The sequence below is a fragment of the Brassica napus genome, chromosome A3 (genome assembly GCF_020379485.1).
Source record: "Brassica napus cultivar Da-Ae chromosome A3, Da-Ae, whole genome shotgun sequence".
NCBI classification, from domain to species: Eukaryota; Viridiplantae; Streptophyta; class Magnoliopsida; order Brassicales; family Brassicaceae; genus Brassica; species Brassica napus.
Window position 1 is genome coordinate 35,547,042 of NC_063436.1, and position 21,771 is coordinate 35,568,812.

General features: G+C 45.7%; 21 non-coding genes and 23 pseudogenes across 21 annotated transcripts; all 44 read right to left on the minus strand.

The window, feature by feature from the left end:
- Positions 1-276: 276 nt before the first annotated feature.
- On the minus strand, positions 277-395 carry LOC125607577 (annotated as a pseudogene).
- A 327-nt stretch (positions 396-722) lies between these two features.
- LOC125607567 lies at positions 723-839 on the minus strand. The gene has a single exon (XR_007338725.1). It is a non-coding gene; the product is annotated as a 5S ribosomal RNA (ribosomal RNA).
- A 371-nt stretch (positions 840-1,210) lies between these two features.
- LOC125607578 lies at positions 1,211-1,329 on the minus strand (annotated as a pseudogene).
- A 369-nt stretch (positions 1,330-1,698) lies between these two features.
- Positions 1,699-1,815, minus strand: LOC125607625 (annotated as a pseudogene).
- A 376-nt stretch (positions 1,816-2,191) lies between these two features.
- On the minus strand, positions 2,192-2,309 carry LOC125607638 (annotated as a pseudogene).
- A 369-nt stretch (positions 2,310-2,678) lies between these two features.
- Positions 2,679-2,796, minus strand: LOC125607500. Its single transcript, XR_007338659.1, has one exon. It is a non-coding gene; the product is annotated as a 5S ribosomal RNA (ribosomal RNA).
- Positions 2,797-3,166: 370 nt separating this feature from the next.
- Positions 3,167-3,283, minus strand: LOC125607632 (annotated as a pseudogene).
- Positions 3,284-3,660: 377 nt separating this feature from the next.
- LOC125607575 lies at positions 3,661-3,779 on the minus strand. The gene has a single exon (XR_007338733.1). It is a non-coding gene; the product is annotated as a 5S ribosomal RNA (ribosomal RNA).
- Positions 3,780-4,397: 618 nt separating this feature from the next.
- On the minus strand, positions 4,398-4,515 carry LOC125607633 (annotated as a pseudogene).
- Positions 4,516-4,887: 372 nt separating this feature from the next.
- Positions 4,888-5,005, minus strand: LOC125607572. Its single transcript, XR_007338730.1, has one exon. It is a non-coding gene; the product is annotated as a 5S ribosomal RNA (ribosomal RNA).
- Positions 5,006-5,381: 376 nt separating this feature from the next.
- On the minus strand, positions 5,382-5,500 carry LOC125607579 (annotated as a pseudogene).
- A 327-nt stretch (positions 5,501-5,827) lies between these two features.
- LOC125607569 lies at positions 5,828-5,946 on the minus strand. The gene has a single exon (XR_007338727.1). It is a non-coding gene; the product is annotated as a 5S ribosomal RNA (ribosomal RNA).
- A 372-nt stretch (positions 5,947-6,318) lies between these two features.
- Positions 6,319-6,437, minus strand: LOC125607581 (annotated as a pseudogene).
- Positions 6,438-6,807: 370 nt separating this feature from the next.
- On the minus strand, positions 6,808-6,924 carry LOC125607634 (annotated as a pseudogene).
- Positions 6,925-7,300: 376 nt separating this feature from the next.
- LOC125607573 lies at positions 7,301-7,419 on the minus strand. Its single transcript, XR_007338731.1, has one exon. It is a non-coding gene; the product is annotated as a 5S ribosomal RNA (ribosomal RNA).
- Positions 7,420-7,793: 374 nt separating this feature from the next.
- On the minus strand, positions 7,794-7,912 carry LOC125607507. Its single transcript, XR_007338666.1, has one exon. It is a non-coding gene; the product is annotated as a 5S ribosomal RNA (ribosomal RNA).
- Positions 7,913-8,285: 373 nt separating this feature from the next.
- LOC125607618 lies at positions 8,286-8,405 on the minus strand (annotated as a pseudogene).
- Positions 8,406-8,781: 376 nt separating this feature from the next.
- On the minus strand, positions 8,782-8,900 carry LOC125607582 (annotated as a pseudogene).
- Positions 8,901-9,518: 618 nt separating this feature from the next.
- LOC125607631 lies at positions 9,519-9,636 on the minus strand (annotated as a pseudogene).
- A 371-nt stretch (positions 9,637-10,007) lies between these two features.
- On the minus strand, positions 10,008-10,126 carry LOC125607483. Its single transcript, XR_007338642.1, has one exon. It is a non-coding gene; the product is annotated as a 5S ribosomal RNA (ribosomal RNA).
- A 378-nt stretch (positions 10,127-10,504) lies between these two features.
- LOC125607584 lies at positions 10,505-10,623 on the minus strand (annotated as a pseudogene).
- Positions 10,624-10,992: 369 nt separating this feature from the next.
- On the minus strand, positions 10,993-11,110 carry LOC125607528. Its single transcript, XR_007338686.1, has one exon. It is a non-coding gene; the product is annotated as a 5S ribosomal RNA (ribosomal RNA).
- Positions 11,111-11,479: 369 nt separating this feature from the next.
- LOC125607531 lies at positions 11,480-11,598 on the minus strand. Its single transcript, XR_007338689.1, has one exon. It is a non-coding gene; the product is annotated as a 5S ribosomal RNA (ribosomal RNA).
- Positions 11,599-11,973: 375 nt separating this feature from the next.
- On the minus strand, positions 11,974-12,091 carry LOC125607627 (annotated as a pseudogene).
- A 370-nt stretch (positions 12,092-12,461) lies between these two features.
- Positions 12,462-12,581, minus strand: LOC125607645 (annotated as a pseudogene).
- Positions 12,582-12,710: 129 nt separating this feature from the next.
- On the minus strand, positions 12,711-12,829 carry LOC125607620 (annotated as a pseudogene).
- Positions 12,830-13,201: 372 nt separating this feature from the next.
- On the minus strand, positions 13,202-13,319 carry LOC125607526. The gene has a single exon (XR_007338684.1). It is a non-coding gene; the product is annotated as a 5S ribosomal RNA (ribosomal RNA).
- A 369-nt stretch (positions 13,320-13,688) lies between these two features.
- LOC125607562 lies at positions 13,689-13,806 on the minus strand. The gene has a single exon (XR_007338720.1). It is a non-coding gene; the product is annotated as a 5S ribosomal RNA (ribosomal RNA).
- A 379-nt stretch (positions 13,807-14,185) lies between these two features.
- LOC125607585 lies at positions 14,186-14,304 on the minus strand (annotated as a pseudogene).
- Positions 14,305-14,675: 371 nt separating this feature from the next.
- On the minus strand, positions 14,676-14,793 carry LOC125607564. Its single transcript, XR_007338722.1, has one exon. It is a non-coding gene; the product is annotated as a 5S ribosomal RNA (ribosomal RNA).
- A 377-nt stretch (positions 14,794-15,170) lies between these two features.
- On the minus strand, positions 15,171-15,288 carry LOC125607636 (annotated as a pseudogene).
- A 373-nt stretch (positions 15,289-15,661) lies between these two features.
- On the minus strand, positions 15,662-15,780 carry LOC125607493. The gene has a single exon (XR_007338652.1). It is a non-coding gene; the product is annotated as a 5S ribosomal RNA (ribosomal RNA).
- A 374-nt stretch (positions 15,781-16,154) lies between these two features.
- On the minus strand, positions 16,155-16,273 carry LOC125607624 (annotated as a pseudogene).
- A 373-nt stretch (positions 16,274-16,646) lies between these two features.
- LOC125607565 lies at positions 16,647-16,764 on the minus strand. The gene has a single exon (XR_007338723.1). It is a non-coding gene; the product is annotated as a 5S ribosomal RNA (ribosomal RNA).
- Positions 16,765-17,138: 374 nt separating this feature from the next.
- LOC125607574 lies at positions 17,139-17,257 on the minus strand. The gene has a single exon (XR_007338732.1). It is a non-coding gene; the product is annotated as a 5S ribosomal RNA (ribosomal RNA).
- Positions 17,258-17,630: 373 nt separating this feature from the next.
- On the minus strand, positions 17,631-17,749 carry LOC125607475. The gene has a single exon (XR_007338633.1). It is a non-coding gene; the product is annotated as a 5S ribosomal RNA (ribosomal RNA).
- Positions 17,750-18,123: 374 nt separating this feature from the next.
- LOC125607484 lies at positions 18,124-18,242 on the minus strand. The gene has a single exon (XR_007338643.1). It is a non-coding gene; the product is annotated as a 5S ribosomal RNA (ribosomal RNA).
- A 371-nt stretch (positions 18,243-18,613) lies between these two features.
- Positions 18,614-18,731, minus strand: LOC125607629 (annotated as a pseudogene).
- A 373-nt stretch (positions 18,732-19,104) lies between these two features.
- LOC125607566 lies at positions 19,105-19,222 on the minus strand. The gene has a single exon (XR_007338724.1). It is a non-coding gene; the product is annotated as a 5S ribosomal RNA (ribosomal RNA).
- A 371-nt stretch (positions 19,223-19,593) lies between these two features.
- Positions 19,594-19,711, minus strand: LOC125607614 (annotated as a pseudogene).
- Positions 19,712-20,085: 374 nt separating this feature from the next.
- Positions 20,086-20,204, minus strand: LOC125607586 (annotated as a pseudogene).
- Positions 20,205-20,577: 373 nt separating this feature from the next.
- Positions 20,578-20,696, minus strand: LOC125607532. Its single transcript, XR_007338690.1, has one exon. It is a non-coding gene; the product is annotated as a 5S ribosomal RNA (ribosomal RNA).
- A 378-nt stretch (positions 20,697-21,074) lies between these two features.
- On the minus strand, positions 21,075-21,193 carry LOC125607587 (annotated as a pseudogene).
- Positions 21,194-21,566: 373 nt separating this feature from the next.
- Positions 21,567-21,685, minus strand: LOC125607533. Its single transcript, XR_007338691.1, has one exon. It is a non-coding gene; the product is annotated as a 5S ribosomal RNA (ribosomal RNA).
- Positions 21,686-21,771: the final 86 nt, after the last annotated feature.

A 21,771-nucleotide genomic window follows, 5' to 3' on the forward strand; every position in this document is an offset into this window, starting at 1 on the left:
TGATTTTCTGGCCGTTTTGTTTGAGCGAAAAAGTGCGTCGAGGTTAATGGCGTTAAAAAAAGCTCAAAAACAACCTGAGAATCCGCTTTCGATCTTTTTTAAGTGCCGTAACTTCTGCATCCCGTTTGAGGGTCAAAACGGCTGAATTTGAGCAAATTATGGTTTCAGGGGCTTTCCGAAATGGTGTTATGGGCGACGTAGTTCCTCACGGTTCAAAAGTTATGAGGTTTCCAAGTTTAGACTCTTTTTAGGCTGAAAAAAAAAATAAAAATAAAAGGGATGCAACATGAGGACTTCCCGGGAGGTCACCCATCCTAGTACTACTCTCGTCCAAGCACGCTTAGCTGCGGAGATGTGATAGGATCCAGTGCATTAGTGCTGGTATAATCGCACCCGTCAGTACAACACTCTCGTTTCTATTAATCTTTTCTGGCCGTTTTGTTTCGAGCGAAAAAGTGCGTCGAGGTTAATGGCGTTAAGAAAGCCTCAAAAACACCTGAGAAATGCTTTCGATCTTTTTTACGTGCCGTAATTTTCTGCATCCCGTTTGAGGGTCAAAACGGCTGAATTTGAGCCCGAAAAATTGCACCGTCTATTCACCGCCCATTATGGTGTCTGGGGCTTTCCGAAATGGTTCTATGGGTGACGTAGTTCCTCACGGTTCAAAAGTTATGAGGTTTCCAAGTTTAGACTCGTTTTAGGCTGAAAAATAAAAATAAAAAGGGGTGCAACACGAGGACTCCCGGGAGGTCACCCATCCTAGTACTACTCTCGCCAAACACGCTTAGCTGCAGAATTCTGATGGGATCCAGTGCATTAGTGCTGGTATGATCGCACCCGTCAGTACAACACTCGCTTTTCGTATATTCTTTGTTCCGGCCAATCCAAGTGTAAGGTCGTGGGGCCCACATGATTTTCTGGCCGTTTGGTTTGAGCAAAAAAGTGCGTCGAGGTTAATGGCGTTAAAAAAGCATCAAAAACAACTGAGAATCCACTTTCGATCTTTTTTAAGTGCCGTAACTTTCTGCATCCCGTTTGAGGGTCAAAACGGCTGAATTTGAGCCCGAAAAATTGCACCTATTCACCGCCCATTATGGTTTCAGGGGCTTTCCGAAATGGTGTTATGGGCGACGTAGTTCCTCACGGTTCAAAAGTTATGAGGTTTCCAAGTTTAGACTCTTTTAGGCTGAAAAAAAAAAAATAAAAAAAAGGGATGCAACATGAGGACTTCCCGGGAGGTCACCCATCCTAGTACTACTCTCGTCCAAGCACGCTTAGCTGCGGAGATGTGATAGGATCCAGTGCATTAGTGCTGGTATAATCGCACCCGTCAGTACAACACTCCGTTTCTATATATCCTTTCTCGGCCAATACAAGTGTAAGGCTGTGGGGCCCACATGATTTTCTGGCCGTTTTGTTTCGAGCGAAAAAGTGCGTCGAAGTTAATGGCGTTAAGAAAGCCTCAAAAACACCCTGAGAAACTACTTTCGATCTTTTTACGTGCCGTAATTTTCTGCATCCCGTTTGAGGGTCAAAACGGCTGAATTTGAGCCCGAAAAATTGCACCGTCTATTCACCGCCCATTATGGTCTCTGGGGCTTTCCGCAATGGTTCTATGGGTGACGTAGTTCCTCACGGTTCAAAAGTTATGAGGTTTCCAAGTTTAGACTCGTTTTAGGCTGAAAAATAAAAATAAAAGGGGTGCAACACGAGGACTTCCCGGGAGGTCACCCATCCTAGTACTACTCTCGCCAACCACGCTTAGCTGCAGAATCTGATGGGATCCAGTGCATTAGTGCTGGTATGATCGCACCCGTCAGTACAACACTCGCGTTTTCGTATATTCTTTGTTCGGCCAATCCAGTGTAAGGTCGTGGGGCCCACATGATTTTCTGGCCGTTTTGTTTTGAGCGAAAAAGTGCGTCGAGGTTAATGGCGTTAAAAAAGCATCAAAAACAACCTGAGAATCCGCTTTCAATCTTTTTTAAGTGCCGTAACTTTCTGCATCCCGTTTGAGGGTCAAAACGGCTGAATTTGAGCCCGAAAAATTGCACCGTCGATCCACCGCCCATTATGGTTTCCGGGGCATTCCGAAATGGTGTTATGGGCGACGTAGTTCCTCACGGTTCAAAAGTTATGAGGTTTCCAAGTTTAGACTCTTTTAGGCTGAAAAATAAAAATAAAAAATAAAAGGATGCAACATGAGGACTTCCCGGGAGGTCACCCATCCTAGTACTACTCTCGTCCAAGCACGCTTAGCTGCGGAATGTGATAGGATCCAGTGCATTAGTGCTGGTATAATCGCACCCGTCAGTACAACACTCCGTTTCTATATATCTTTTCTCGGCCAATACAAGTGTAAGGCTGTGGGGCCCACATGATTTTCTGGCCGTTTTGTTTCGAGCGAAAAAGTGCGTCGAGGTTAATGGCGTTAAGAAAGCTCAAAAAACACCCTGAGAAATGCTTTCGATCTTTTTTACGTGCCGTATTTTTCTGCATCCCGTTTGAGGGTCAAAACGGCTGAATTTGAGCCCAAAAAATTGCACCGTCTATTCACCGCCCATTATGGTCTCTGGGGCTTTCCGCAATGGTTCTATGGGTGACGTAGTTCCTCACGGTTCAAAAGTTATGAGGTTTCCAAGTTTAGACTCTTTTAGGCTGAAAAATAAAAATAAAAAGGGGTGCAACACGAGGACTTCCCGGGAGGTCACCCATCCTAGTACTACTCTCGCAAAGCACGCTTAGCTGCGGAGTTCTGATGGGATCCAGTGCATTAGTGCTGGTATGATCGCACCCGTCAGTACAACACTCTCGTTTTTATATATTCTTTTCCGGCCAATCCAAGTGTAAGGTCGTGGGGCCCACATGATTTTCTGGCCGTTTTGTTTCGAGCGAAAAAGTGCGTCGAGGTTAATGGCGTTAAGAAAGCCTCAAAAACACCTGAGAAACTGCTTTCGATCTTTTTTACGTGCCGTAATTTCTGCATCCCGTTTGAGGGTCAAAACGGCTGAATTTGAGCCCGAAAAATTGCACCGTCTATTCACCGCCCATTATGGTCTCTGGGGCTTTCCGCAATGGTTCTATGGGTGACGTAGTTCCTCACGGTTCAAAAGTTATGAGGTTTCCAAGTTTAGACTCGTTTTAGGCTGAAAAATAAAAATAAAAAGGGGTGCAACACGAGGACTTCCCGGGAGGTCACCCATCCTAGTACTACTCTCGCCAACCCCGCTTAGCTGAGAGTTCTGATGGGATCCAGTGCATTAGTGCTGGTATGATCGCACCCGTCAGTACAAAACTCGCGTTTCCGTATATTCTTTGTTTCGGCCAATCCAAGTGTAAGGTCGTGGGGCCCACATGATTCTGGCCGTTTTGTTTGAGCGAAAAAGTGCGTCGAGGTTAATGGCGTTAAGAAAGCATCAAAAACAACCTGAGAATCCGCTTTCGATCTTTTTTAAGTGCCGTAACTTTCTGCATCCCGTTTGAGGGTCAAAACGGCTGAATTTGAGCCCAAAAAATTGCACCGTCTATTCACCGCCCATTATGGTTTCAGGGCTTTCCGAAATGGTGTTATGGGCGACGTAGTTCCTCACGGTTCAAAAGTTATGAGGTTTCCAAGTTTAGACTCGTTTTAGGCTGAAAAATAAAAATAAAAAATAAAAGGGAGTGCAACATGAGGACTTCCCGGGAGGTCACCCATCCTAGTACTACTCTCGTCCAAGCACGCTTAGCTGCGGAGATGTGATAGGATCCAGTGCATTAGTGCTGGTATAATCGCACCCGTCAGTACAACACTCTCGTTTCTATATATCCTTTTCTCGGCCAATACAAGTGTAAGGCTGTGGGGCCCACATGATTTTCTGGCCGTTTTGTTTCGAGCGAAAAAGTGCGTCGAGGTTAATGGCGTTAAGAAAGCCTCAAAAACACCCTGAGAAACTGCTTTCGATCTTTTTTACGTGCCGTAATTTTCTGCATCCCGTTTGAGGGTCAAAACGGCTGAATTTGAGCCCGAAAAATTGCACCGTCTATTCACCGCCCATTATGGTGTCTGGGGCTTTCCGCAATGGTTCTATGGGTGACGTAGTTCCTCACGGTTCAAAAGTTATGAGGTTTCCAAGTTTAGACTCGTTTTAGGCTGAAAAATAAAAAATAAAAAGGGGTGCTAAACGAGGACTTCCTGGGAGGTCACCCATCTAGTACTACTCTCGCCCAACCACGATTTAAATGCAGAATTCGGAGGGGATCCAGTTGCATTTGCGTGCTGGTATGATCGCACCGTCAGTACAACACTCGCGTTTTTTCGAAATGGTGTTATGGGCGACGTAGTCCTCACGGTTCAAAAGTTATGAGGTTTCAAAGTTTAGATTTTAGGCTGATGAAATAAAAATAAAAAAATAAAAGGGATGCAACATGAGGACTTCCGGGAGGTCACCCATCCTAGTACTACTCTCGTCCAAGCACGCTTAGCTGCGGAGATGTGATAGGATCCAGTGCATTAGTGCTGGTATAATCGCACCCGTCAGTACAACACTCTCGTTTCTATATATCCTTTTCTCGGCCAATACAAGTGTAAGGCTGTGGGGCCCACATGATTTTCTGGCCGTTTTGTTTCGAGCGAAAAAGTGCGTCGAGGTTAATGGGGTTAAGAAAGCCTCAAAACACCCTGAGAAACTGCTTTCGATCTTTTTTACGTGCCGTAATTTTCTGCATCCCGTTTGAGGGTCAAAACGGCTGAATTTGAGCCCGAAAAATTGCACCGTCTATTCACCGCCCATTATGGTGTCTGGGGCTTTCCGCAATGGTTCTATGGGTGACGTAGTTCCTCACGGTTCAAAAGTTATGAGGTTTCCAAGTTTAGACTCGTTTTAGGCTGAAAAATAAAAATAAAAAGGGGTGCTACACGAGGACTTCCCGGAGGTCACCCATCCTAGTACTACTCTCGCCCAACCACGCTTAGCTGCAGAATTCTGATGGGATCCAGTGCATTAGTGCTGGTATGATCGCACCCGTCAGTACAACACTCGCGTTTTCGTATATTCTTTGTTCCGGCCAATCCAAGTGTAAGGTCGTGGGGCCCACATGATTTTCTGGCCGTTTGTTTTGAGCGAAAAAGTGCGTCGAGGTTAATGGCGTTAAAAAAGCATCAAAAACAACCTGAGAATCCGCTTTCGATCTTTTTTAAGTGCCGTAACTTTCTGCATCCCGTTTGAGGGTCAAAACGGCTGATTTGAGCCGAAAAAATTGCAATTTCACCGCCCATTATGGTTCAGGGGCTTTCCGAAATGGTGTTATGGGCGACGTAGTTCCTCACGGTTCAAAAGTTATGAGGTTTCCAAGTTTAGACTCTTTTAGGCTGAAAAATGAAAAAAAAAATAAAAATAAAAGGGATGCAACATGAGGACTTCCCGGGAGGTCACCCATCCTAGTACTACTCTCGTCCAAGCACGCTTAGCTGCGGAGATGTGATAGGATCCAGTGCATTAGTGCTGGTATAATCGCACCCGTCAGTACAACACTCTCGTTTCTATATATCCTTTTCTGGCCGTTTGTTTCGAGCAAAAAGTGCGTCGAGGTTAATGGCGTTAAGAAAGCCTCAAAAACACCCTGAGAAACTGCTTTCGATCTTTTTTACGTGCCGTAATTTTCTGCATCCCGTTTGAGGGTCAAAACGGCTGAATTTGAGCCCAAAAAATTGCACCGTCTATTCACCGCCCATTATGGTGTCTGGGGCTTTCCGCAATGGTTCTGGGTGACGTAGTTCCTCACGGTTCAAAAGTTATGAGGTTTCCAAGTTTAGACTCGTTTTAGGCTGAAAAATAAAAATAAAAAGGGGTGACAACACGAGGACTTCCCGGGAGGTCACCCATCCTAGTACTACTCTCGCCCAACCACGCTTAGCTGCAGAATTCTGATGGGATCCAGTGCATTAGTGCTGGTATGATCGCACCCGTCAGTACAACACTCGCGTTTCGTATATTCTTTGTTCCGGCCAATCCAAGTGTAAGGTCGTGGGGCCCACATGATTTTCTGGCCGTTTGTTTTGAGCGAAAAAGTGCGTCGAGGTTAATGGCGTTAAAAAAGCATCAAAAACAACCTGAGAATCCACTTTCGATCTTTTTTAAGTGCCGTAACTTTCTGCATCCCGTTTGAGGGTCAAAATGGCTGAATTTGAGCCCGAAAAATTGCACCGTCTATTCACCGCCCATTATGGTTTCGGGCTTTCCGAAATGGTGTTATGGGAACGTAGTTCCTCACGGTTCAAAAGTTATGAGGTTTCCAAGTTTAGACTCTTTTAGGCTGAAAAAAAAATAAAAAATAAAAGGGATGCAACATGAGGACTTCCCGGGAGGTCACCCATCCTAGTACTACTCTCGTCCAAGCACGCTTAGCTGCGGAGATGTGATAGGATCCAGTGCATTAGTGCTGGTATAATCGCACCCGTCAGTACAACACTCTCGTTTCTATATATCCTTTTCTCGGCCATACAAGTGTAAGGCTGTGGGGCCCACATGATTTTCTGGCCGTTTTGTTTCGAGCGAAAAAGTGCGTCGAGGTTAATGGCGTTAAGAAAGCCTCAAAAAACACCTGAGAAACTGCTTTCGATCTTTTTTACGTGCCGTAATTTTCTGCATCCCGTTTGAGGGTCAAAACGGCTGAATTTGAGCCCGAAAAATTGCACCGTCTATTCACCGCCCATTATGGTCTCTGGGGCTTTCCGCAATGGTTCTATGGGTGACGTAGTTCCTCACGGTTCAAAAGTTATGAGGTTTCCAAGTTTAGACTCGTTTTAGGCTGAAAAATAAATAAAAAGGGGTGCTACACGAGGACTTCCCGGGAGGTCACCCATCCTAGTACTACTCTCGCCCAACCACGCTTAGCTGCAGAATCTGATGGGATCCAGTGCATTGTGCTGGTATGATCGCACCCGTCAGTACAACACTCGCGTTTTCGTATATTCTTTGTTCCGGCCAATCCAAGTGTAAGGTCGTGGGGCCCACATGATTTTCTGGCCGTTTTGTTTTGAGCGAAAAAGTGCGTCGAGGTTAATGGCGTTAAAAAAGCATCAAAAACAACCTGAGAATCCACTTTCGATCTTTTTTAAGTGCCGCAACTTTCTGCATCCCGTTTGAGGGTCAAAATGCTGAATTTGAGCCCGAAAAAGCACCGTCTATTCACCGCCCATTATGGTTTCAGGGGCTTTCCGAAATGGTGTTATGGGCGACGTAGTTCCTCACGGTTCAAAAGTTATGAGGTTTCCAAGTTTAGACTCTTTTAGGCTGAAAAATAAAAATAAAAAATAAAAGGGATGCAACATGAGGACTTCCCAGGAGGTCACCCATCCTAGTACTACTCTCGTCCAAGCACGCTTAGCTGCGGAGATGTGATAGGATCCAGTGCATTAGTGCTGGTATAATCGCACCCGTCAGTACAACACTCTCGTTTCTATATATCCTTTTCTCGGCCAATACAAGTGTAAGGCTGTGGGGCCCACATGATTTTCTGGCCGTTTTGTTTCGAGCGAAAAAGTGCGTCGAGGTTAATGGCGTTAAGAAAGCCTCAAAAACACCCTGAGAAACTTTTCGATCTTTTTTACGTGCCGTAATTTTCTGCATCCCGTTTGAGGGTCAAAACGGCTGAATTTGAGCCCGAAAAATTGCACCGTCTATTCACCGCCCATTATGGTCTCTGGGGCTTTCCGCAATGGTTCTATGGGTGACGTAGTTCCTCACGGTTCAAAAGTTATGAGGTTTCCAAGTTTAGACTCGTTTAGGCTGAAAAATAAAAATAAAAAAAGGGGGGTGCAACACGAGGACTTCCCGGGAGGTCACCCATCCTAGTACTACTCTCGCCAAACCACGCTTAGCTGAAGAGTTCTGATGGGATCCAGTGCATTAGTGCTGGTATGATCGCACCCGTCAGTACAACACTCGCGTTTTGTATATTCTTTGTTCCGGCCAATCCAAGTGTAAGGTCGTGGGGCCCACATGATTTTCTGGCCGTTTTGTTTCGAGCGAAAAAGTGCGTCGAAGTTAATGGCGTTAAGAAAGCCTCAAAAACACCCTGAGAAACTGCTTTCGATCTTTTTTACGTGCCGTAATTTTCTGCATCCCGTTTGAGGGTCAAAACGGCTGAATTTGAGCCCGAAAAATTGCACCGTCTATTCACCGCCCATTATGGGTTCTGGGGCTTTCCGCAATGGTTCTGGGTGACGTAGTTCCTCACGGTTCAAAAGTTATGAGGTTTCCAAGTTTAGACTCGTTTAGGCTGCTGAAAAATAAAAATAAAAAAGGGTGCAACACGAGGACTTCCCGGGAGGTCACCCATCCTAGTACTACTCTCGCCAAACCCACGCTTAGCTGAAGAGTTCTGATGGGATCCAGTGCATTAGTGCTGGTATGATCACACCCGTCAGTACAACACTCGCATTTCCGTATATTCTTGTTTCGGCCAATCCAAGTGTAAGGCGTGGGGCCCACATGATTTTCTGGCCGTTTTGTTTGAGCGAAAAAGTGCGTCGAGGTTAATGGCGTTAAGAAAGCATCAAAAACAACCTGAGAATCCGCTTTCGATCTTTTTTAAGTGCCGTAACTTTCTGCATCCCGTTTGAGGGTCAAAACGGCTGAATTTGAGCCCGAAAAAATTGCACCGTCTATTCACCGCCCATTATGGTTTCGGGCTTTCCGAAATGGTTGTTATGGGCGACGTAGTTCCTCACGGTTCAAAAGTTATGAGGTTTCCAAGTTTAGACTCGTTTTAGGCTGAAAATAAAAATAAAAAATAAAAGGGATGCAACATGAGGACTTCCCGGGAGGTCACCCATCCTAGTACTACTCTCGTCCAAGCACGCTTAGCTGCGGAGATGTGATAGGATCCAGTGCATTAGTGCTGGTATAATCGCACCCGTCAGTACAACACTCTCGTTTCTATATATCCTTTTCTCGGCCAATACAAGTGTAAGGCTGTGGGGCCCACATGATTTTCTGGCCGTTTGTTTCGAGCGAAAAAGTGCGTCGAGGTTAATGGCGTTAAGAAAGCCTCAAAAACACCCTGAGAAACTTCTTTCGATCTTTTTTACGTGCCGTAATTTTCTGCATCCCGTTTGAGGGTCAAAACGGCTGAATTTGAGCCCGAAAAATTGCACCGTCTATTCACCGCCCATTATGGTGTCTGGGGCTTTCCGCAATGGTTCTATGGGTGACGTAGTTCCTCACGGTTCAAAAGTTATGAGGTTTCCAAGTTTAGACTCGTTTTAGGCTGAAAAAATAAAAATAAAAAGGGGTGCTACACGAGGACTTCCCGGGAGGTCACCCATCCTAGTACTACTCTCGCCCAACCACGCTTAATGCCAGAATTAGATGGGATCCAGTGCATTTGTGCTGTCGATCGCACCCGTAAGTACAAACACTCGCGTTTTCGAAATGGTGCTTATGGGCACGTTAGTTCCGCACGGTTTTCAAAAGTTATGAGGTTTCAAAGTTTTTAGACTCTTTTAGGCTGAAAAATAAAAATAAAAAATAAAAGGGATGCAACATGAGGACTTCCCGGAGGTCACCCATCCTAGTACTACTCTCGTCCAAGCACGCTTAGCTGCGGAGATGTGATAGGATCCAGTGCATTAGTGCTGGTATAATCGCACCCGTCAGTACAACACTCTCGTTTCTATATATCTTTTTCTCGGCCAATACAAGTGTAAGGCTGTGGGGCCCACATGATTTTCTGGCCGTTTTGTTTCGAGCGAAAAAGTGCGTCGAGGTTAATGGGGTTAAGAAAGCCTCAAAACACCCTGAGAAACTGCTTTCGATCTTTTTTACGTGCCGTAATTTTCTGCATCCCGTTTGAGGGTCAAAACGGCTGAAAAAAAAAAAAAAAAATTGCACCGTCTATTCACCGCCCATTATGGTCTCTGGGGCTTTCCGCAATGGTTCTATGGGTGACGTAGTTCCTCACTGTTCAAAAGTTATGATGTTTCCAAGTTTAGACTCGTTTTAGGCTGAAAAATAAAAAAAAAAGGGGTGCAACACGAGGACTTCCCGGGAGGTCACCCATCCTAGTACTACTCTCGCCCAACCACGCTTAGCTGCAGAATTCTGATGGGATCCAGTGCATTAGTGCTGGTATGATCGCACCCGTCAGTACAACACTCGCGTTTTCGTATATTCTTTGTTCCGGCCAATCCAAGTGTAAGGTCGTGGGGCCCACATGATTTTCTGGCCGTTTTGTTTTGAGCGAAAAAGTGCGTCGAGGTTAATGGCGTTAAAAAAGCATCAAAAACAACCTGAGAAACTGCTTTCGATCTTTTTTAAGTGACGTAACTTTCTGCATCCAGTTTGAGGGTCAAAACGGCTGAATTTGAGCCCAAAAAATTGCACCGTCTATTCACCGCCCATTATGGTTCAGGGGCTTTCCGAAATGGTGTTATGGGCGACGTAGTTCCTCACGGTTCAAAAGTTATGAGGTTTCCAAGTTTAGACTCTTTTAGGCTGAAAAATAAAAATAAAAAATAAAAGGGATGCAACATGAGGACTTCCCGGGAGGTCACCCATCCTAGTACTACTCTCGTCCAAGCACGCTTAGCTGCGGAGATGTGATAGGATCCAGTGCATTAGTGCTGGTATAATCGCACCCGTCAGTACAACACTCTCGTTTCTATATATCCTTTCTCGGCCAATACAAGTGTAAGGCTGTGGGGCCCACATGATTTTCTGGCCGTTTGTTTCGAGCGAAAAAGTGCGTCGAGGTTAATGGCGTTAGAAAGCCTCAAAAACACCCTGAGAAACTGCTTTCGATCTTTTTACGTGCCGTAATTTTCTGCATCCCGTTTGAGGGTCAAAACGGCTGAATTTGAGCCCAAAAAATTGCACCGTCTATTCACCGCCCATTATGGTCTCTGGGGCTTTCCGCAATGGTTCTATGGGTGACGTAGTTCCTCACGGTTCAAAAGTTATGAGGTTTCCAAGTTTAGACTCGTTTTAGGCTGAAAAATAAAAATAAAAAGGGGTGCAACACGAGGACTTCCCGGGAGGTCACCCATCCTAGTACTACTCTCGCCAAACCCGCTTAGCTGAAGAGTTCTGATGGGATCCAGTGCTTTAGTGCTGGTATGATCGCACCCGTCAGTACAACACTCGCGTTTTTGTATATTCTTTGTTCCGGCCAATCCAAGTGTAAGGTGTGGGGCCCACATGATTTTCTGGCCGTTTGTTTCGAGCGAAAAAGTGCGTCGAGGTTAATGGCGTTAAGAAAGCTCACAAAAACACCCTGAGAAACTGCTTTCGATCTTTTTTACGTGCCGTAATTTCTGCATCCCGTTTGAGGGTCAAAACGGCTGAATTTGAGCCCGAAAAATTGCACCGTCTATTCACCGCCCATTATGGTCTCTGGGGCTTTCCGCAATGGTTCTATGGGTGACGTAGTTCCTCACGGTTCAAAAGTTATGAGGTTTCCAAGTTTAGAGTTTAGGCTGAAAAATAAAAATAAAAAAGGGGTGCAACACGAGGACTTCCCGGGAGGTCACCCATCCTAGTACTACTCTCGCCAAACCCCGCTTAGCTGAAGAGTTCTGATGGGATCCAGTGCATTAGTGCTGGTATGATCGCACCCGTCAGTACAACACTCTCGTTTCCGTATATTTTTGTTCGGCCAATCCAAGTGTAAGGCTGTGGGGCCCACATGATTTTCTGGCCGTTTTGTTTGAGCGAAAAAGTGCGTCGAGGTTAATGGCGTTAAGAAAGCATCAAAAACAACCTGAGAATCTGCTTTCGATCTTTTTTAAGTGCCGTAATTTCTGCATCCCGTTTGAGGGTCAAAACGGCTGAATTTGAGCCCGAAAAATTGCACCGTCTATTCACCGCCCATTATGGTTTCTGGGGCTTTCCGAAATGGTGTTATGGGCGACGTAGTTCCTCACGGTTCAAAAGTTATGAGGTTTCCAAGTTTAGACTCGTTTTAGGCTGAAAAATAAAAATAAAAATAAAAGGGATGCAACATGAGGACTTCCGGGAGGTCACCCATCCTAGTACTACTCTCGTCCAAGCACGCTTAGCTGCGGAGATGTGATAGGATCCAGTGCATTAGTGCTGGTATGATCGCACCCGTCAGTACAACACTCGCGTTTCTATATATCCTTTCTCGGCCAATACAAGTGTAAGGCGTGGGGCCCACATGATTTTCTGGCCGTTTTGTTTCGAGCGAAAAAGTGCGTCGAGGTTAATGGCGTTAAGAAAGCCTCAAAAACACCCTGAGAAACTGCTTTCGATCTTTTTTACGTGCCGTAATTTTCTGCATCCCGTTTGAGGGTCAAAACGGCTGAATTTGAGCCCGAAAAATTGCACCGTCTATTCACCGCCCATTATGGTTCTGGGGCTTTCCGCAATGGTTCTATGGGTGACGTAGTTCCTCACGGTTCAAAAGTTATGAGGTTTCCAAGTTTAGACTCGTTAGGCTGAAAAATAAAAAAAAAAAAAAGGGGGCTACACGAGGACTTCCCGGGAGGTCACCCATCCTAGTACTACTCTCGCCCAACCACGCTTTAATGCAGAATTCTGATGGGATCAGTGCATTTTGTTGCTGGTATGATCGCACCCGTCAGTACAACAACTAGCCGTTTTCGCTTTCGAAATGGTGTTATGGGCGACGTAGTTCCTCACGGTTCAAAAGTTATGAGGTTTCCAAGTTTAGACTTTTTAGGCTGAAAAATAAAAATAAAAATAAAAGGGATGCAACATGAGGACTTCCCGGGAGGTCACCCATCCTAGTACTACTCTCGCCAAACCACGCTTAGCTGCGGAGATCTGATAGGATCCAGTGCATTAGTGCTGGTATAATCGCACCCGTCAGTACAACACTCTCGTTTCTATATATCCTTTTCTCGGCCAATACAAGTGTAAGGCTGTGGGGCCCACATGATTTTCTGGCCGTTTTGTTTCGAGCGAAAAAGTGCGTCGAGGTTAATGGGGTTAAGAAAGCCTCAAAAACACCCTGAGAAACTGCTTTCGATCTTTTTTACGTGCCGTAATTTTCTGCATCCCGTTTGAGGGTCAAAACGGCTGAATTTGAGCCCGAAAAATTGCACCGTCTATTCACCGCCCATTATGGTCTCTGGGCTTTCCGCAATGGTTCTATGGGTGACGTAGTTCCTCACGGTTCAAAAGTTATGAGGTTTCCAAGTTTAGACTCGTTTTAGGCTGAAAAATAAAAATAAAAAGGGGTGCAACACGAGGACTTCCCGGGAGGTCACCCATCCTAGTACTACTCTCGCCAAACACGCTTAGCTGAAGAGTTCTGATGGGATCCAGTGCATTAGTGCTGGTATAATCGCACCCGTCAGTACAACACTCGCGTTTTTATATATCTTTTTCCGGCCAATCAAGTGTAAGGTGTGGGGCCCACATGATTTTCTGGCCGTTTTGTTTCGAGCGAAAAAGTGCGTCGAGGTTAATGGCGTTAAGAAAGCCTCAAAAACACCCTGAGAAACTGCTTTCGATCTTTTTTACGTGCCGTAATTTTCTGCATCCCGTTTGAGGGTCAAAACGGCTGAATTTGAGCCCGAAAAATTGCACCGTCTATTCACCGCCCATTATGGTCTCTGGGGCTTTCCACAATGGTTCTATGGGTGACGTAGTTCCTCACGGTTCAAAAGTTATGAGGTTTCCAAGTTTAGACTCGTTTTAGCTGAAAAATAAAAATAAAAAGGGGTGCTACACGAGGACTTCCCGGGAGGTCACCCATCCTAGTACTACTCTCGCCCAACCCGCTTAGCTGCAGAGTTCTGATGGGATCCAGTGCATTAGTGCTGGTATGATCGCACCCGTCAGTACAACACTCGCGTTTTCGTATATTCTTTTTCCGGCCAATCCAAGTGTAAGGTCGTGGAGACCACATGATTTTCTGGCCGTTTTGTTTTGAGCGAAAAAGTGCGTCGAGGTTAATGGCGTTAAAAAAGCATCAAAAACAACCTGAGAATCCACTTTCGATCTTTTTTAAGTGCCGTAACTTTCTGCATCCCGTTTGAGGGTCAAAACGGCTGAATTTGAGCCCGAAAAATTGCACCGTCTATTCACTGCCCATTATGGTTTCAGGGGCTTTCCGAAATGGTGTTATGGGCGACGTAGTTCCTCACGGTTCAAAAGTTATGAGGTTTCCAAGTTTAGACTCTTTTTAGGCTGAAAAATAAAAATAAAAAATAAAAGGGATGCAACATGAGGACTTCCCGGGAGGTCACCCATCCTAGTACTACTCTCGTCCAAGCACGCTTAGCTGCGGAGATGTGATAGGATCCAGTGCATTAGTGCTGGTATAATCGCACCCGTCAGTACAACACTCTCGTTTCTATATATCCTTTCTCGGCCAATACAAGTGTAAGGCTGTGGGGCCCACATGATTTTCTGGCCGTTTTGTTTCGAGCGAAAAAGTGCGTCGAGGTTAATGGGTTAAGAAAGCCTCAAAAACACCCTGAGAAACTGCTTTCGATCTTTTTTACGTGCCGTAATTTTCTGCATCCCGTTTGAGGGTCAAAACGGCTGAATTTGAGCCCGAAAAATTGCACCGTCTATTCACCGCCCATTATGGTCTCTGGGGCTTTCCGCAATGGTTCTATGGGTGACGTAGTTCCTCACGGTTCAAAAGTTATGAGGTTTCCAAGTTTAGACTCGTTTTAGGCTGAAAAATAAAAATAAAAAGGGGTGCAACACGAGGACTTCCCGGGAGGTCACCCATCCTAGTACTACTCTCGCCAAACCCGCTTAGCTGAAGAGTTCTGATGGGATCCAGTGCATTAGTGCTGGTATGATCGCACCCGTCAGTACAACACTCGCGTTTTCGTATATTCTTTGTTCCGGCCAATCCAAGTGTAAGGTCGTGGGGCCCACATGATTTTCTGGCCGTTTTGTTTTGAGCGAAAAAGTGCGTCGAGGTTAATGGCGTTAAGAAAGCATCAAAAACAACCTGAGAATCCGCTTTCGATCTTTTTTAAGTGACGTAACTTTCTGCATCCCGTTTGAGGGTCAAAACGGCTGAATTTGAGCCCGAAAAATTGCACCGTCTATTCACCGCCCATTATGGTTTCTGGGGCTTTCCGAAATGGTTTATGGGCGACGTAGTTCCTCACGGTTCAAAAGTTATGAGGTTTCCAAGTTTAGACTCTTTTTAGGCTGAAAAAAAAATAAAAAATAAAAGGGATGCAACATGAGGACTTCCCGGGAGGTCACCCATCCTAGTACTACTCTCGCCAAGCACGCTTAGCTGCGGAGATGTGATAGGATCCAGTGCATTAGTGCTGGTATAATCGCACCCGTCAGTACAACACTCTCGTTTCTATATATCCTTTTCTCGGCCAATACAAGTGTAAGGCTGTGGGGCCCACATGATTTTCTGGCCGTTTTGTTTCGAGCGAAAAAGTGCGTCGAGGTTAATGGCGTTAAGAAAGCCTCAAAAACACCCTGAGAAACTGCTTTCGATCTTTTTTACGTGCCGTAATTTTCTGCATCCCGTTTGAGGGTCAAAACGGCTGAATTTGAGCCCGAAAAATTGCACCGTCTATTCACCGCCCATTATGGTCTCTGGGGCTTTCCGCAATGGTTCTATGGGTGACGTAGTTCCTCACGGTTCAAAAGTTATGAGGTTTCCAAGTTTAGACTCGTTTTAGGCTGAAAAATAAAAATAAAAAGGGGTGCAACACGAGGACTTCCCGGGAGGTCACCCATCCTAGTACTACTCTCGCCCAACCACGCTTAACTGCAGAATTCTGATGGGATCCAGTGCATTTGTGCTGGTATGATCGCACCCGTCAGTACAACACTCGCGTTTTCGTATATTCTTTGTTCCGGCCAATCCAAGTGTAAGGTCGTGGGGCCCACATGATTTTCTGGCCGTTTTGTTTTGAGCGAAAAAGTGCGTCGAGGTTAATGGCGTTAAAAAAGCATCAAAAACAACCTGAGAATCCACTTTCAATCTTTTTTAAGTGCCGTAATTTTCTGCATCCCGTTTGAGGGTCAAAACGGCTGAATTTGAGCCCGAAAAATTGCACCGTCTATTCACCGCCCATTATGGTTTCAGGGGCTTTCCGAAATGGTGTTATGGGCGACGTAGTTCCTCACGGTTCAAAAGTTATTAGGTTTCCAAGTTTAGACTCTTTTTAGGCTGAAAAAAAATAAATAAAAGGGATGCAAGATGAGGACTTCCCGGGAGGTCACCCATCCTAGTACTACTCTCGTCCAAGCACGCTTAGCTGCGGAGATGTGATAGGATCCAGTGCATTAGTGCTGGTATAATCGCACCCGTCAGTACAACACTCTCGTTTCTATATATCTTTTTCTCGGCCAATACAAGTGTAAGGCTGTGGGGCCCACATGATTTTCTGGCCGTTTTGTTTCGAGCGAAAAAGTGCGTCGAGGTTAATGGCGTTAAGAAAGCATCAAAAACACCCTGAGAAACTGCTTTCGATCTTTTTTACGTGCCGTAATTTTCTGCATCCCGTTTGAGGGTCAAAACGGCTGAATTTGAGCCCGAAAAATTGCACCGTCTATTCACCGCCCATTATGGTCTCTGGGGCTTTCCGCAATGGTTCTATGGGTGACGTAGTTCCTCACGGTTCAAAAGTTATGAGGTTTCCAAGTTTAGACTCGTTTTAGGCTGAAAAATAAAAATAAAAAGGGGTGCAACACGAGGACTTCCCGGGAGGTCACCCATCCTAGTACTACTCTCGCCAAACCCGCTTAGCTGAAGAGTTCTGATGGGATCCAGTGCATTAGTGCTGGTATGATCGCACCCGTCAGTACAACACTCGCGTTTCTATATTCTTTGTTCTCGGCCAATCCAAGTGTAAGGTCGTGGGGCCCACATGATTTTCTGGCCGTTTTGTTTCGAGCGAAAAAGTGCGTCGAGGTTAATGGCGTTAAGAAAGCATCAAAAACAACCTGAGAATCCGCTTTCGATCTTTTTTACGTGCCGTAACTTTCTGCATCCCGTTTGAGGGTCAAAACGGCTGAATTTGAGCCCGAAAAATTGCACCGTCTATTCACCGCCCATTATGGTCTCAGGGGCTTTCCGAAATGGTGCTATGGGCGACGTAGTTCCTCACGGTTCAAAAGTTATGAGGTTTCCAAGTTTAGACTCTTTTTAGGCTGAAAAAAAAATAAAAAAAAAGGGTGCAACATGAGGACTTCCCGGGAGGTCACCCATCCTAGTACTACTCTCGTCCAAGCACGCTTAGCTGCGGAGATGTGATAGGATCCAGTGCATTAGTGCTGGTATAATCGCACCCGTCAGTACAACACTCTCGTTTTCTATATATCCTTTTCTCGGCCAATACAAGTGTAAGGCTGTGGGGCCCACATGATTTTCTGGCCGTTTTGTTTCGAGCGAAAAAGTGCGTCGAGGTTAATGGCGTTAAGAAAGCCTCAAAAACACCCTGAGAAACTGCTTTCGATCTTTTTACGTGCCGTAATTTTCTGCATCCCGTTTGAGGGTCAAAACGGCTGAATTTGAGCCCGAAAAATTGCACCGTCTATTCACCGCCCATTATGGTCTCTGGGGCTTTCCGCAATGGTTCTATGGGTGACGTAGTTCCTCACGGTTCAAAAGTTATGAGGTTTCCAAGTTTAGACTCGTTTTAGGCTGAAAAATAAAAATAAAAAGGGGTGCAACACGAGGACTTCCCGGGAGGTCACCCATCCTAGTACTACTCTCGTCCAACCACGCTTAGCTGCGGAATTCTGATGGGATCCAGTGCATTAGTGCTGGTATGATCGCACCCGTCAGTACAACACTCGCGTTTTCGTATATTCTTTGTTCCGGCCAATCCAAGTGTAAGGTCGTGGGGCCCACATGATTTTCTGGCCGTTTTGTTTCGAGCGAAAAAGTGCGTCGAGGTTAATGGCGTTAAAAAAGCATCAAAAACAACCTGAGAATCCACTTTCAATCTTTTTTAAGTGCCGTAATTTTCTGCATCCCGTTTGAGGGTCAAAACGGCTGAATTTGAGCCCGAAAAATTGCACCGTCTATTCACCGCCCATTATGGTCTCTGGGGCTTTCCGCAATGGTTCTATGGGTGACGTAGTTCCTCACGGTTCAAAAGTTATGAGGTTTCCAAGTTTAGACTCGTTTTAGGCTGAAAAATAAAAATAAAAAGGGGTGCAACACGAGGACTTCCCGGGAGGTCACCCATCCTAGTACTACTCTCGCCCAACCACGCTTAGCTGCAGAATTCTGATGGGATCCAGTGCATTAGTGCTGGTATGATCGCACCCGTCAGTACAACACTCGCGTTTTCGTATATTCTTTGTTCCGGCCAATACAAGTGTAAGGTCGTGGGGCCCACATGATTTTCTGGCCGTTTTGTTTCGAGCGAAAAAGTGCGTCGAGGTTAATGGCGTTAAGAAAGCATCAAAAACAACCTGAGAATCCGCTTTCGATCTTTTTTAGTGCCGTAACTTTCTGCATCCCGTTTGAGGGTCAAAACGGCTGAATTTGAGCCCGAAAAATTGCACCGTCTATTCACCGCCCATTATGGTTTCTGGGGCTTTCCGAAATGGTGTTATGGGACGTAGTTCCTCACGGTTCAAAAGTTATGAGGTTTCCAAGTTTAGACTCTTTTAGGCTGAAAAAAAAAAAAAAAAAAGGGGTGCAACATGAGGACTTCCCGGGAGGTCACCCATCCTAGTACTACTCTCGTCCAAGCACGCTTAGCTGCGGAGATGTGATAGGATCCAGTGCATTAGTGCTGGTATATCGCACCCGTCAGTACAACACTCTCGTTTCTATATATCCTTTTCTCGGCCAATACAAGTGTAAGGCTGTGGGGCCCACATGATTTTCTGGCCGTTTTGTTTCGAGCGAAAAAGTGCGTCGAGGTTAATGGCGTTAAGAAAGCCTCAAAAACACCCTGAGAAACTGCTTTCGATCTTTTTTACGTGCCGTAATTTTCTGCATCCCGTTTGAGGGTCAAAACGGCTGAATTTGAGCCCGAAAAATTGCACCGTCTATTCACCGCCCATTATGGTCTCTGGGGCTTTCCGCAATGGTTCTATGGGTGACGTAGTTCCTCACGGTTCAAAAGTTATGAGGTTTCCAAGTTTAGACTCGTTTTAGGCTGAAAAATAAAAATAATAAGGGGTGCAACACGAGGACTTCCCGGGAGGTCACCCATCCTAGTACTACTCTCGCCAAACCCGCTTAGCTGAAGAGTTCTGATGGGATCCAGTGCATTAGTGCTGGTATGATCGCACCCGTCAGTACAACACTCGCGTTTCGTATATTCTTTTTCCGGCCAATCCAAGTGTAAGGTCGTGGGGCCCACATGATTTTCTGGCCGTTTTGTTTCGAGCGAAAAAGTGCGTCGAGGTTAATGGCGTTAAGAAAGCCTCAAAAACACCTGAGAAACTGCTTTCGATCTTTTTTACGTGCCGTAATTTTCTGCATCCCGTTTGAGGGTCAAAACGGCTGAATTTGAGCCCGAAAAATTGCACCGTCTATTCACCGCCCATTATGGTCTCTGGGGCTTTCCGCAATGGTTCTATGGGTGACGTAGTTCCTCACGGTTCAAAAGTTATGAGGTTTCCAAGTTTAGACTCGTTTTAGGCTGAAAAATAAAAATAAAAAGGGGTGCAACACGAGGACTTCCCGGGAGGTCACCCATCCTAGTACTACTCTCGCCAACCCCGCTTAGCTGAAGAGTTCTGATGGGATCCAGTGCATTAGTGCTGGTATGATCGCACCCGTCAGTACAACACTCGCGTTTCGTATATATCCTTTTTCGGCCAATCCAAGTGTAAGGTCGTGGGGCCCACATGATTTTCTGGCCGTTTTGTTTGAGCGAAAAAGTGCGTCGAGGTTAATGGCGTTAAGAAAGCATCAAAAACACCCTGAGAATCCGCTTTCGATCTTTTTTAAGTGACGTAACTTTCTGCATCCCGTTTGAGGGTCACAACGGCTGAATTTGAGCCCAAAATATTGCACCGTCTATTTACCGCCCATTATGGTTTCTGGGGCTTTCCGAAATGGTGTTATGGGCGACGTAGTTCCTCACGGTTCAAAAGTTATGAGGTTTCCAAGTTTAGACTCTTTTAGGCTGAAAAAAAAATAAAAAAAAAAGGGATGCAACATGAGGACTTCCCGGGAGGTCACCCATCCTAGTACTACTCTCGTCCAAGCACGCTTAGCTGCGGAGATGTGATAGGATCCAGTGCATTAGTGCTGGTATAATCGCACCCGTCAGTACAACACTCTCGTTTCTATATATCCTTTTCTCGGCCAATACAAGTGTAAGGCTGTGGGGCCCACATGATTTTCTGGCCGTTTTGTTTCGAGCGAAAAAGTGCGTCGAGGTTAATGGGGTTAAGAAAGCCTCAAAAACACCCTGAGAAACTGCTTTCGATCTTTTTTACGTGCCGTAATTTTCTGCATCCCGTTTGAGGGTCAAAACGGCTGAATTTGAGCCCGAAAAATTGCACCGTCTATTCACCGCCCATTATGGTCTCTGGGGCTTTCCGCAATGGTTCTATGGGTGACGTAGTTCCTCACGGTTCAAAAGTTATGAGGTTTCCAAGTTTAGACTCGTTTTAGGCTGAAAAATAAAAATAAAAAGGGGTGCAACACGAGGACTTCCCGGGAGGTCACCCATCCTAGTACTACTCTCGCCAAACCCCGCTTAGCTGAAGAGTTCTGATGGGATCCAGTGCATTAGTGCTGGTATGATCGCACCCGTCAGTACAACACTCGCGTTTTCGTATATTCTTTGTTCCGGCCAATCCAAGTGTAAGGTCGTGGGGCCCACATGATTTTCTGGCCGTTTTGATTTGAGCGAAGAAGTGAGTCGAGGTTAATGGCGTTAAGAAAGCATCAAAAACAACCTGAGAATCCGCTTTCGATCTTTTTTAAGTGACGTAACTTTCTGCATCCCGTTTGAGGGTCAAAACGGCTGAATTTGAGCCCGAAAAATTGCACCGTCTATTCACCGCCCATTATGGTTTCGGGGGCTTTCCGAAATGGTGTTATGGGCGACGTAGTTCCTCACGGTTCAAAAGTTATGAGGTTTCCAAGTTTAGACTCTTTTTAGGCTGAAAAATAAATAAAAAATAAAAGGGATGCAACATGAGGACTTCCCGGGAGGTCACCCATCCTAGTACTACTCTCGTCCAAGCACGCTTAGCTGCGGAGATGTGATAGGATCCAGTGCATTAGTGCTGGTATAATCGCACCCGTCAGTACAACACTCTCGTTTCTATATATCCTTTTCTCGGCCAATACAAGTGTAAGGCTGTGGGGCCCACATGATTTTCTGGCCGTTTTGTTTCGAGCGAAAAAGTGCGTCGAGGTTAATGGCGTTAAGAAAGCCTCAAAAACACCCTGAGAAACTGCTTTCGATCTTTTTTACGTGCCGTAATTTTCTGCATCCCGTTTGAGGGTCAAAACGGCTGAATTTGAGCCCGAAAAATTGCACCGTCTATTCACCGCCCATTATGGTCTCTGGGGCTTTCCGCAATGGTTCTATGGGTGACGTAGTTCCTCACGGTTCAAAAGTTATGAGGTTTCCAAGTTTAGACTCGTTTTAGGCTGAAAAATAAAAATAAAAAGGGGTGCAACACGAGGACTTCCCGGGAGGTCACCCATCCTAGTACTACTCTCGCCAAACCCCGCTTAGCTGAAGAGTTCTGATGGGATCCAGTGCATTAGTGCTGGTATGATCGCACCCGTCAGTACAACACTCGCGTTTTCGTATATTCTTTGTTCCGGCCAATCCAAGTGTAAGGTCGTGGGGCCCACATGATTTTCTGGCCG